General features: G+C 40.2%; 1 protein-coding gene across 9 annotated transcripts in view; it reads left to right on the plus strand.

Moving 5' to 3' along the window:
- Nucleotides 1–5631: 5631 nt before the first annotated feature.
- Nucleotides 5632–13231, plus strand: part of DENND4A (DENN domain containing 4A) — a 142489-nt gene continuing 134889 nt past the window's right edge. For all 9 annotated transcript variants that reach the window (XM_063092163.1, XM_063092167.1, XM_063092168.1 and 6 more), the window contains exon 1: nt 5632–5848. The gene's annotated coding sequence lies outside the window, so the exon portion shown is untranslated. The remainder of the gene's footprint in view (nt 5849–13231) is intronic.

Here is a 13231-nt window from a genome sequence, read left to right on the forward strand (position 1 = left end):
CCCTTGCTGGCAGGGTTCCTCAAGCCTTGGCTATAAAAAGGGTGTCCCTGTTGTCTATCCTTGTGGGAAGCATGTCTGGGCCAATCAATAAAAATAAAAGGCTTATGGTGTCTGATTTACTCAGCTTCATGTTTCCCAAATATCCTAGCTGTAACAACAGTGCTGAGTACATGAAAAAAGCTGACTCATATTTCCTGCAAGTCAGCACAGATATCCATCCTTCCAAATTATTTGAACCTTTGGCCACTCCCAAAAAGAGTCAAAAGTGTTGGAATAATTTACAAGCATCTCTTTCATTTATTACATCTGTTATAAAGATTGAAAGTTAAAAGAAAAAAAAGCTTTTCCTGACTTGTACCACTCTCAGTCCTCAGCCCCATTCCCCAAACAATGATGTCCTCACCTTTCATAGAAACTCTAAGTTCTCTCAGGATTGATTTAAATGCTATCTATTTTGTCACTTTCAATCCTCACCATGAGAATTAATCATTCACCTCCCCTGGGCTCCCATATAAAGTCATAGTCTTTTATTAAGTTATATGGCTGGGAACATGCCTTTTGCCTCTAATATGTGCTTGTCTATCGTTGTTTTCTTTCTGTGCCCAGCACAGCGTTATACTTATAAATGGTGACTGAAGTGAATTTGTTAAAAGTTATGAAAATATTGAGTTACCACTTAAAGAAAGGGGTATGCTTGATTGTGAACAATAACTATTAAAAAGACAGTATTTAAAAGTAATTTTCCTTTGCAGATAATTTAAAAAGTTAAAATTGAATTTATAAGGAATTGTTGAGAGAGGTAAAATTATTAACTTGGGGAGAATGTTGAGAAGTGATAACTTTCAAAGTTGTGAAAGAGTGCTGAGTCACAGATAAGACTCTTCAGATGGCCACCACAAGGGCAGAGACAGCAGCAGCTCAGACTGCTACAGCCTTTCTGTCCTTGGCCACTCCTCTCAAGCACCAGGTTTACAATTTGTCGTTTCTAATATGACATTTCTTACTATTATTCTTGAAAGTTGTTCAGATAATTTGTTTTTCAAAAATGATTTCACCAAGTTTGCGTTTTTAAGAAATAAATCGAAAATTTGACCACATTGCTAATAAATTTCAATTTCAGGATTAAATACATTGGAATGTCATTCTAACACTTTCATAATGAATACAGTTTCACAATGTGTGTTCTGCTTTGGGACACATCCAAAGAGTTTCTAAAAGACTATAAATCCCCGATGGAAGGTTTTCTCGCCCATAAGGAAGCCCTGTAGCATAGATATCAAGGACTGCTTCATTAAGCCTCCAGGTTTTCATTTTAAAATGTGCAAACATTCTGGTACAGCAATTAAGGTACACAGATTTAACAGGTGGAGAGGATTAGGCTGTACAGCAGCTTGAGCTTCCAGTCCTTTAAACGGTTACTGGTTTCATAGTTTTCCTTCATGCATCATTCAAACTACAGTGTTTTAAAATAAATAGCCAGATAGAGTTCCAGGTGTAAAAGATGACTTAATTTCAGAAATGGCATGGGCCAAAATTTATAAACCACATTTTTCCATCTGGCTCATGTCTACATTGTTAGAATCCCTTGCCCAAATGACATTCTCCCCAAGTTTATAATTTAGAGTTTAAGTTTGTTTAAACATGACTATAGTGACATACGCCTGGGATGTTGAGAAAACTCATGATACAGCTATTAAGGGCTCTGAGGTGCTTAAAGATATTTCCTGAACACACAGTAAAATATTATTGGTTTCTGACTGCTTTTTAATATTGTTCTTTCAGAAGCTGTTTTCTTGATTAAGAAACTTCAAACCTTTTCAACTACTGAAATTTTTTAAAGTCACATTTTGTAAGCTATGCTTGCAACTGTGTCTATAATATTTTAATTGGTAATAAATGTCATGTAGATGAAAATATTCGTTGTAGTTTTTTGCCAACTAGAGGGGTGCTTTTTGCTCCTAATCAAATATTTTGATACACCAAGCTACTCCTGAAAGAGGAATTGACCTGATAGGCCTAGCAACAGTTAAAACCAATGAAAGCTACATTTGCATCCAATAGGGAAGGAATGGGAGAGTCCCAAATGGAATTTTAAATTTATTTTTATTATTATTTATTTATTTTATCAATTTATTTATTTATTTTAAAAGATGACCAGTAAGGGGATCTTAACCCTTGACTTGGTATTGTTAGCACCACGCTCTCCCAAGTGAGCTAACCAGCCATCCCTATATAGGGATCCGAACCCGTGGCCTTGGTGTTATCAGCACCACACTCTCCAAATGGAGTTTTAAAAAGTTTTTTAGTTTTATCAGTGTAAAATTAACATATAGAGGCCTACACATATTTAACGTGTGCAGCCTGAACCAAGGTCCAGGGTTTGATCCCTATCCCACCAGCCGCCAAAAAATTAAATAAACAAATAAAAATAAAGTGTGCAACTTAATAAGTCTGACATATGTATACACCTGTCAACCCATTACCACAATCAAGATAGTGAACATATCCAACACCCCCAAGACTTTCCTCCTGTCCCTTTTTACTATATTCCCTCTCTTGCAACCACTGACTGGCTTCTAGCCATGCCCTCACATTGGGCATAAAAACACTGGATGACATCGCAGCAGGGAGGAAGGCTCAAGCATTGTAAAGCGATTTAGCTTTCTGTTTAGTGGAGTCAAAGTGCTGCATCTAGGATGTGCTTTTTAAAAAGTTACTGACAAAGTATTTTAAGGTCAAAATCTTGATCTTTTGAACTTCATCACTTTATGGAATGCTTGGTCACTTGAAATGTGGCAAAAACATGCCTCCTTCTCTATTACCCTTTTCCAATCCATTTTTCACTGAAGAGTGATTTTAAAAATTGTATTAACCCAGAGCTGGAATCATTTTTTAACGAAAATTAATAGCATTAATGAGATACGCATTTAGAGTAGTTGTACATAAAAGGAGTGGCAAGTTGTTGTCTGGACCCTTTTGGAACATACATTTATAAGACCATAGAGCATATTTTATGGTTATGGAGCACAGTTTTTCGGTGCTAAAAATTAACTGGTCCTATATTAGTACTCATTAGTATTATGTGTAGCCATCTAAGCTAAAACTTACACTAATCCTTATTTCTTGGGTGGTGGTTTCTAAACTTATATGTTATGGTCCATTGAACCCTTCAGTTGGAGCAAATAATCCTACTGATCATCAAGCTCATGTATTGTTTTTGGGGGGCGGGGGAAAAACTCACCAGATAGTTTAAAATAATTCATGTCTTAGAAAGCAGAATAGTAGTTGACAGGGGCTGGGAGTAAGAGAAAATGGGGAGTTATTGTTTAAATGGGGTACAGAGTTTCAGTTTGGAATGGTAAAAAACTTCTGGAGATGGACAGTGGTGATGATTGCACAACAGTGTGAATTAGGTACTAATGCCACTGAATTGCACATTTAAAAATGGTTAAAATGGTAAATTTTATGTTATGTATACTACTACAATAAAAAAAAGTATGGTTTGATACTCAGCAAGGTTTATTTAAAAATGTAAGGCTAAGATTTTAAAATACATTTGGAATTATACCATCAAAAATTTACACAACACAAAAATTAAAAGAAAAAAATTATGTAATAGTCCATATTCTTATCCTAGAAGCATATTTTGCAAAAATGACTAAGAATGATATGAATTGCTGCTTACAATCAATAAAAATAATAAATGTACTCATCAAATAGCACTGATTAGGCAACTATAGATACTAACATGACATATGAAACACTTAGAAACAAATTACATTATTTAACAATTTTCAGTGAAAATAGTGTTTTCCTGTACACAATGTTATGGGATGCTCAAACATTTTTTAACAACAAAGAAACTGAAAAATATATAATTTGTCCAACTTAGTGTTGAAGAGGCTTAACCTCAGGTCTTTTTTTTTTTTTTTTTTTAACTTTAAATCCAGTTCTTTGGTCCATACAGGGCGTGAAATATGGATATAGATGTCATACTGCAAACATCACTGTTCCCAACTCCCTTACTCTAACAGTCATTCCCTACTTAAAACTCTTCAATGCCTTCCCATTGCAATTAAAATAAAACCCTATCATGTTTCTATGTCTTCCTCAGCCTTTTTGGACTAGGGACTCACACCCTTACCAGTCTCATGCTAGGCTCCTCCACGCACAACAGATTTCCCCAGCACCATGGACTACACTCAGTCCCAATAGCCAAGCCCTTCCTATTGCAGGTCCTTTGCACAGCCTTTCTCTTGGGTTAACATATTCCCCAGGGCCTTTCTCACATTACTGGCTGCTTCTCATCCTTCAGATGGGCCTTCCTTGACCACGCTGTTTTTTTTTTTTTTTTAAAAAGATGACCGGTAAGGGGATCTTAACCCTTGACTTGGTGGTGTCAGCACCACACTCTCCGAAGTGAGTGAACCGGCCATCCATGGGATCCGAACCCACGGCCTTGGTGTTATCAGCACCACACTCTCCCGAGTGAGCCACGGGCCGGCCCGACCACTCTGTTTTTTAAACCATCCTGTTATTTGCTATCCCAGAATTCTTTTCATAACTTTTATACCGTGTTTGCCCTCAAAATGTGATAAAGTATTTGTTTATTGTCCCCAGACTGCTGCTCCCTAAAGTCAGACCTTTTCTGTTTCCGTCACTATTGTGTCCTCTCTGCTTGAGTTTCAATGAACGTTTTTTGACTGAGTGAATAAATACAATGGAAGAAGAGGAGGTAGGAAATAAAGTTGTAAACTTGTTTAGTAAAAGGGATGCATGCCCAATCTGTGCAATCTAGAAAAGCTGACTTGAAATCAGATAAATTTTTAGGATCCTACTTCTTCCTTCATTTGTCCATGGAATATCTAACATCTGATGAGTACTTCAGGCACTATGCTAGCACTTCACATGCACTACAGAATTTAAACCTCAGAGCAACCCTATAGGGTTAATCAACCTTTATTATCCTTATTTTTCAGAGGCCACTTGCCAACAGCCATTAATGCGGAGCCATAGTCAGATTTAAGTAGGCCATATCTAATTAATCCAATGTAATCGACATCCCTCCAGTCAACAATAAGTGTTTCATCAACGGACTTTTCAGAGAAACCCCCTAAATTCCCCGTTTTACCAGAACTTCTATTTCGGGACCGAAACCTACTAGGTGGTTGTTAACCCCTCGGGGGTTTCCTTGAGAAACTGAGCGCCCTTGGTGGAGGAGGTGCTGCTCAGACCAACGCGCCGAGCTGAGGGTAGGCAATCTCAGGACTCCCAGGGGAGCGGAGGAGGAAGGAAGAAACAGGTCAGCTGACGCGAGCTGGATCCCTGTGCCTCGGGGTGGTGAAAGGGGAAGAGACTGTTCGTGTCGCCCCAGCCTTGATGCTGATTGGGATCTCCGATCTGAGGGGGAACCACGGCGCGTTTCCCCAGTTGCACAGCGCGTCACCAGCTACCGCGGCTCAGCCCAACCCACCATCTCCGCCCCTTTTTTAGATCGGCGCTAGGACCCCACGACCCTCAACCGTTCCTTCTCCCGCCCTCTCGGACCAGGCCCTGACTGCTATTGGCGCACGTGGGCGCGATTCCCGCCCCCGCCCTTTCCATCACTGCCAAGATGGCGCCGGTCGCGGCGGCGGGAGCGGGAGGAGGAGGCAGCTGCAGCCGCGAGGGGCGGGGGAGACCCGTCTGACTGAGTCTGTTGGCCTGGGCGGAGCGCCGGGGTGGGGATGAGCTAAGCGGGCTCAGAGCGCCGCGGCATTCAGCCCCTCGTGTCCCGCCGCCGCGCGTGAGGGGATCCGGCGCCTCTCTCCAAGCTTGACCCGCTGCTCGCGCAGGAGCCAGCAGCTAGGTGAGTGCGGGGGCGGCGATTCGGGCAGCGGTGGCATGTGGAACTGTCACGGCCCGGAGAGGTGACAGCCGGGGGCACGGGAGCGGGGCGGCCGGGCTCGAGGAGGCGGCGCGGACGGCCGCGACCTCCGCCCGGGGGCTCCTCGGAGCCGGGCCGTCCTCCGCGGACTCGGTCCGCCCCGGGATGCGGCGGTGCGGAGAGTAGCACCCGCGCCTTCGCGTTGGACGCGTTGAGGGCTCCTGTGTTTTCATTCCAGATTTTCTCTTGCGGACTGGCCTGGGGCTGTTGTTGTTTAGGGGTGGGGGCGGGGGCGGGGAGGGGGAGGTCCTGGAGCTGGGATTTTGACAAGCCCGTTACGTAAGTCGGAGGTGGCTTCCCGGAATCCCACCTGCTTGGTATTTTAGACAGGCGGTGGTGGGGGGAGCCGGGGGAGCCCCGAGGCCAGCTTTTCCTCCTGGTGGTCTGGCCGGCCTTCCCCGGCCCGCGGGCGCTGGTTCCCTGTGAGCCCGGCCGGCGTCCAAGTTGGCCAGTTTTTTTCAGTCTTTTGTGGGGGGGCGGGGAGGCGGTGGCGATGCCTGATCACCACCACTCCCTTTGAAGTTTATCGCTTTCTGGGGGAGGAGAAAAAAGAAAGAAAAAGAGCTGTGACCTAAAATTGGGTCGCGGCTACAGCTTTTCATTATCGTGCTTTTAAATGACAGATGTGCTGGAAGATTTTTGTTGTTCTAGTGTGCTTTTAATTCAAACGTATGGTTACGCCTGGAGCCTTAGAGAGAGGTTTTTGTCTTATAGGACAGTTGTTTCTTGTTTACAATAACAGGACAGACATCAGTCAACAGGCGTGTATTTATTTGAGGAGAAAACGCGTGTCAGCCAGCTAAGAGACCCATGAGGGCATAAATTGTATTACTCTGTGAATGTTATTCTTTAAAATGTATTAAACTCTTACCGGCCAGCCGCCAAAAAATAAAAAATAAAATGTACTCAACATTAATGAAAAGAATAGCCCAAGTGTAAAAGAAGCAGTCTTAGAAGATTACAGGCAGTTATTCTGTGTGTATATAGTCTCATTCTGTTTTCTGCTTACCCTAGTCTACCTCTTCTCTCCTTGGGAGGAGGCAAAGACACCTGTAAATAACGTAGCCCAGGTTACACTAATCTATTGTAGTACATTTGAGATTATTGTAAAAAGTAGTCTCTGGGGGACCTAAGATTGGGTAATAAGTACTCTTGGGCGAGTTATTCAGTTTGTTTATAGTAGTTCTGGGATTCAGCTTCTGAAAACTTAAGTATACAGAATTTCTGAGCCATTTGAACCTTGTTTGAACTTATAATAAAAGATTGAATTTGGCTTCTTTTATGGGAACTTTTGTTTTGGGCAGAATTAAACATTTTGGGCAATTCCTAGTTTATTTTCACAATTTTGCTTTGAACTGCAGCTATCAGTAGAAATCCACAGTACCATTTGCTATCATCACTATCATATATAATATATGTTACATAATTTTATTTTTCTGAATGATTAAACATACAGCTACTTCACTGTGGAATTTTATAAGAATGTGCTTGTTAGGAAAGTTAATTGATCTTGACACCAGCTCAATATTGGGAATAAGTATAGGTAAATTTTGGCCTGAGTTTTAAACGTACATGTGCAAATTTACATTTTTGAAAAATGGCGAGGCAATATGAATTTTCCATTTGTGCAGGAGAGCCAGGAAGCTGACGCTGATTTGTTCTGAACTTTTCCACATGAATTACCACTGGTTTAAATAGTTATTGATTCTTAAGTTCCTGGAACTGTTGTCCTGTTTCTGGCAACTTGAATAATATTTAGTATAATTGGGATGCTATAACAAGGAAGGGACAGACTACATGACATTTGTTTATTCATTATCAAAAAATAATAAAAATTATGGCAGAGTTGTAAAAGAAAGCTTATTGTTTTTCCATGGAGTGATATTAGTTACATTATTCTTTTGTTTTTTTGCAAAATTTGTCTAAACATTCTACTTACTATGAAAACATAGTTTATTTAAACAGTGATACAGATAGAGATGTTTGGTGTATTATAAATAATGTACTATTCCTATTTAAATTGATAGCTCGTTATTCTTTTTTTTTTTTTTTTAAAGATGACCAGTAAGGGGATCTTAACCCTTGACTTGGTGTTGTCAGCACCGTGCTCACTCAGTGAGCTAACTGGCCATGCCTATATGGGATCTGAACCCATGGCCTATGGTGTTATCAGCACCACACTCTCCTGAGTGAGCCACAGGCTGGCCCAATAGCTCATTATTCTAAGTGGAAAACAAAAGTAGCTCTAGCAGGGAAGGTGACTTGCTATTCTCGCTCTGTCTGATGTCAGAGACTTATCTTGTGGGACTTTCCTCTTTCCTACAGAGGTAGAAGAGAATGACTGAAGAAATGATGCTAAAAACTTCTTCCTTTATTATATACTTGTTTATTGTTCAGTAGAATTTTGGGGAGGATGGTAGGTGTGAGGGGACTCAAGCAAGTCTCCACACTTTGAATTATCACTTTGAATTCTAAAAGAGCAGTGTAGAACTTTACATTTAAGAAGTGATTAGCATGTTATATAGCATGTTATTACAGTAGTGAAAAAAAAATTATCACTGTATGATCACTGCAGTGAAAAATTTATAACAGTCAAAATGCCCTGTATTAGGGCCGGCCCATGGCTCACTTGTGAGAGTGGTACTGGTAATACCAAGGCCATGGGTTCAGATCCCTATATAGGGAGGCCGGTTAGCTCACTTGGGAGAGCATGGTGCTGACAATACCAAGTCAAGGGTTAAGATCCCCTTACCGGTCATCTTTTAAGAAAAAAAAAAAAAGCCCAGTATTATGGGGATGGTGAAATTAATGATAACCCATATGGTGGATACAGTTGTTATAAATCATGTTTTCAAAAAATATTCACTGACACAAGAAAGTACAATATAATGTTGAGAGAAAAACCAGAATATATAGAAAAATATGTTGTTATTTATAACATCACATGTGAATGGCAAAAGATTGGCCGTACATACATGAAATATTAACACGTGTTATCTCTGGATGATAGGATTATGGGTAATTTTTATTTTAGAGTCTGTACTTTCTCTGTTCTCACTTCTGAACAGTTTATTACTCCTATAATCACAAAAATGACATTAAAATATTTTCAAGGGTCATAGGAGAAAATACTGAGAATCCCTCATAATTATTGATCCAACAGGGAAACTATGTTATGATTTATGGTTAGCAAAACTGATCCAAAATGCAGTGCTTATTTGCAGTACACAATAATGGAATTAGCTGGTAATTTAGGTGAAGACATTCTCTGTATTATCAGTACCAATCTTGCAATAGCTTTACATATGTGGATGTTTTGTATCAGTGCACATTGCTTTTCTCCAACCTGTCTTTTCTATTTGCTTCCTATACCAGAACTGTTCTGTGTTGACAGTGCCACCTATTGATGGACTTCTATATTGAGTCTTTTCCTCAGGAATTCATCAGTCAATAGGCAATGGTCTTTTGAATGTTTATGAGATGCCAAGGTACTCTGCTAGTTAGGGAGGATACAAAGGTAAATGAAACATGCTTTTTACTCTCAAACTCTGGCTGAGAATGCTTTTTTTCCTTTTTGGGCCATCAGTGCATATTGTGTACTCTGCTTTTCCTGTTTCACTGCTAATAGCCTGGTACTTCAGGCAGTATATTTTTCCTGGTGCTCATATCCTCTTGTAACTTTCTTAATGGGAAAATATGTTCTGAGTTCCAGACAACCAACTTACAAACAAATTTTTGGAACATTACTGGGTTGTAGGTTGGGGAATCTTATATTCACAAGGACTGCTTATATGTTCATCTGTGGCTGTTATTTTTATTCTTAAAATGGGTGACTCTTTCTTGGTTCCTTCCTCCTACTTCCTTCTGTTAAAAGTCACACACAGGGGCCGGCCCCGTGGCTCATTCGGGAGAGTGCGGCGCTGCTAGCGCCGAGGCCACTGGTTCGGATCCTATATAGGGATGGCTGGTGCGCTCACTGGCTGAGCGTGGTGTGGATCACACCACACCACACCGTGCCAGGGGTTGCGATCCCCTTACCGGTCAAAAAATAAATAAATAAATAAATAAAGTCACACACAGAACGAAACAAAACAGGGCTGGCCAGTTAGTTCAGTTGGTTAAAGTGTGGTGCTAATAGCACCAGAGTCCTCGGTTCGATCCCCATAACGTACTGGCCAGCCACCAAAAAAAAAAAAAAAAAAAAAAATCACTAACAGGTAGAAAGCAAGAGAGAGAAGAGAAACTATCAAGAAAAAAGAGACAGAGTGATATCAAGGGAGTTTTTCTACTAGTACTGTACTTTATTTTCACTAAAAAGAGTGATTCACAATGTATAGTGAGAGATACCATTTCTGGTATACTTTGATAAAACCTATCTCTTCTGACCCATGTGAAAATTTTCTCTCTCTCTCTCTATATATATGTTAAAGTGTAAATACATAAATAACAGTTTAGTTGTTTTTGTTTTCAAATAAAAGTTGAAATATAAAGATCAGAACTTGCTTAAATTTTAATTTTGTTGTAATATTGTTTTGTAGATGAGACATTTTTATTTTTGAAAACTTTTAAAAAATAAAATTACCGAAAAATGGAGTATACACCCATATACCCACACATACAATGTTAAATGTTTTCTTTTTTGCTTCAGATATACAAGGGGTCTTTAAAAAGTTCATGGAAAGATTTGTATTATCTTTTAATTCTATTTTCCACAAACGTTTTTTTTTTTTTTTTTTTTTTTTAAAGATGACCGGTAAGGGGATCTTAACCCTTGACTTGGTGTTGTGAGCACCACGCTCAGCCAGTGAGCGAACCGGTCATCCGTATATGGGATCCGAACCTGTGGCCTTGGTGTTCTCAGCACCGCACTCTCCCGAGTGGGCCACCGGCCGGCCCTATTTTCCACAAACTTTTTGAAGTAACCATGTATATCATTGTTATCATATAGAATTCTTTTTTTTTTTTTTTTTTTTGTGACCGGTAAGGGGATCGTAACCCTTGGCTTGGTGTCGTCCGCACCGCGCTCAGCCAATGAGCGCACCAGCCATCCCCATATAGGGCCTGAACCCGCGACCTCGGCGCTGGGAGCCGCGCTCTCCCGAGTGAGCCAGGGGTTCGGCCCTATCATATAGAATTCTAAAAGAGCAGTGTAGAAATTCATACTCTACTTGAACATTATTGATCAAGTTAGAGTTTGTTTGTTCTCCCCCATTTTCCTCCCCTGTCTTTCTTCATCTCCCTTCCTGAAGGCAATCATTGTGATGAATTTGTCATGTATCCTTCAGGTTTACCTTTTAATAAACTATATGTATGTATGATACATGGCATTATTTGTGACCTTAGGTAAGTTATTTAATCTTTACGTGCCTCAGTGTCCTCATCTATCAAATAGAGATAATACAATTGTTCACCTCACAAGGCTGTTGTAAAAATTAAATGACTTCGTTTACATAAGGTGCTTAAAACTATGCCTAGCACTTTTCTTTTTATGTGCTAGTAAATTTAAGCAGCTATTAATATGTGTCATGGTATATATATTTTGAAACTTGCTTTTCTCATTTTACTTTTTTTTCCCTTAAATCCTTGTTGATAATGTAGGTCCAGTTGTTCATTCATTTTTACCACTGTGTAGTGTTCCACTGAATGAATATACTATGATTTATCATTTCCTCTGTTGCTGAGCATTTAGGTTGCTTTTCATTTTTTTGTCTATTATTAACATTGCCTCATGAACATACCTATATCTCCTGAGGCAACATGCCAGAGTTTCTCCAGGTCATATAACTGGTTGTCAAATTGCTGGAGATAAGTATTTTCCCTTTTACAAGATATTGGCAAACAACTCCTATTTCTCCATATCCTTGCCAAGAATTAGTGTTGTCAGACTTTGATTTTTGCCAATCTAATTGGTGTGAAATGGTGTTTCATTTTTGTTCTATTTTTATTTCTCTTCATCTTTTCTCATGTATTAGCATTTTGGGTTATTTCTTGGTTATTTGTCTCTACCTATTCTTAACACATTTTCTATTGGGCTGACTTTTAAAAGTTAATTTGTAAGAGATTTTTTGTTTAAAAATATTTTCAGGATAGTTACAAATGTTAGGGAAGCTTGTTGTTTGGGTTTTATTTATTTATTTTTTAAAAATATTTTCAGGATAGCTACAAATGTTAGGGAAGCTTGTTTTGGGGTTCCCCCCCCAAATGGAATAAGTTTATTTTATTTATTGTTTTCAACTGCTTTTTAATTTTATTAATATTATTTTTTTACATTCTGGGATGTTGTTGTGGAGCTGTTGGGAGGGAGGGAGAGAGGGGAAAGAGGAAGGAAATGTGATGGAAGAAGGAGGAAGGAGGAGGGGCGGGATTGAGGCCTGTGGCATCCCCCTCATTCCCACAGGGGAGACCAGGGGGTGCTTCCAGTGGTGGCTTGGTCATTGCTGGGCTGGGTGCAGATGTCTGGGGGATGTGGCAAAAGCCCTCGCCCCCAACCACCACAGCTTGGGAACCCAGGGCCCTTCTTGCTGTGGCTTGGTAGTTGTTGCTGGGCTGGTTGCATGTGTCGGGGGTGTGTGGCTGAGGCCTTTGGCCCCCCCACTGCCCCAGCTCGGGAGAGCCTGGGGCGCTTCCTGTGGGGCTTGGTGGTCATCGCTGGGCTGGCTGTGCATGTTGGGGGGCATGGCCCCCCATTGCCCCAGGCTCTGGAGAGCCTGGGGCAGGGAAGCTTGTTTTTATTTGATTTTTGAAGTATACAAATCTTTTCAACAGTGACCCAAGTTATTGTAATTTTGCACTGTATCATATTTATTGATAGTGAACTTTCCAATGTACTTTCTCAAAATATGTATAGTTACATTCTTCTTCTGAGACTATAAGGAAGTGTTTCAGTAATGTGCTACAAATATATTTTACATAAAATGATTTAAAACTTTGTTGACTTCAAAAGCCAGGTGGAATTTTTTTTTTTTAAAGATGACTGGCAAGGGGATTTTTTTTTTTTTTTTTTTAATTTTATTTTGTCGATATACATTGTAGCTGATTATTGCTCCCCATCACCAAAACCTCCCTCCCTTCTCCCTCCCCCCTCCCCCCCAACAATGTCCTTTCTGTTTGCTTGTTGTATCAACTTCAAATAATTGTGGTTGTTATATCTTCTTCCCCCCCCCCCCCGGTTTGTGTGTGTGTGTGTGTATGTGTGTGTGTGAATTTATATATTAATTTTTAGCTCCCTCCAATAAGTGAGAACATGTCGTATTTCTCTTTCTGTGCCTGACTTGTTTCACTTAATATAATTCTCTCAAGGTCCAT

Source organism: Cynocephalus volans, chromosome 3 (genome assembly GCF_027409185.1).
Source record: "Cynocephalus volans isolate mCynVol1 chromosome 3, mCynVol1.pri, whole genome shotgun sequence".
In the NCBI taxonomy this organism is placed as follows: domain Eukaryota; kingdom Metazoa; phylum Chordata; class Mammalia; order Dermoptera; family Cynocephalidae; genus Cynocephalus; species Cynocephalus volans.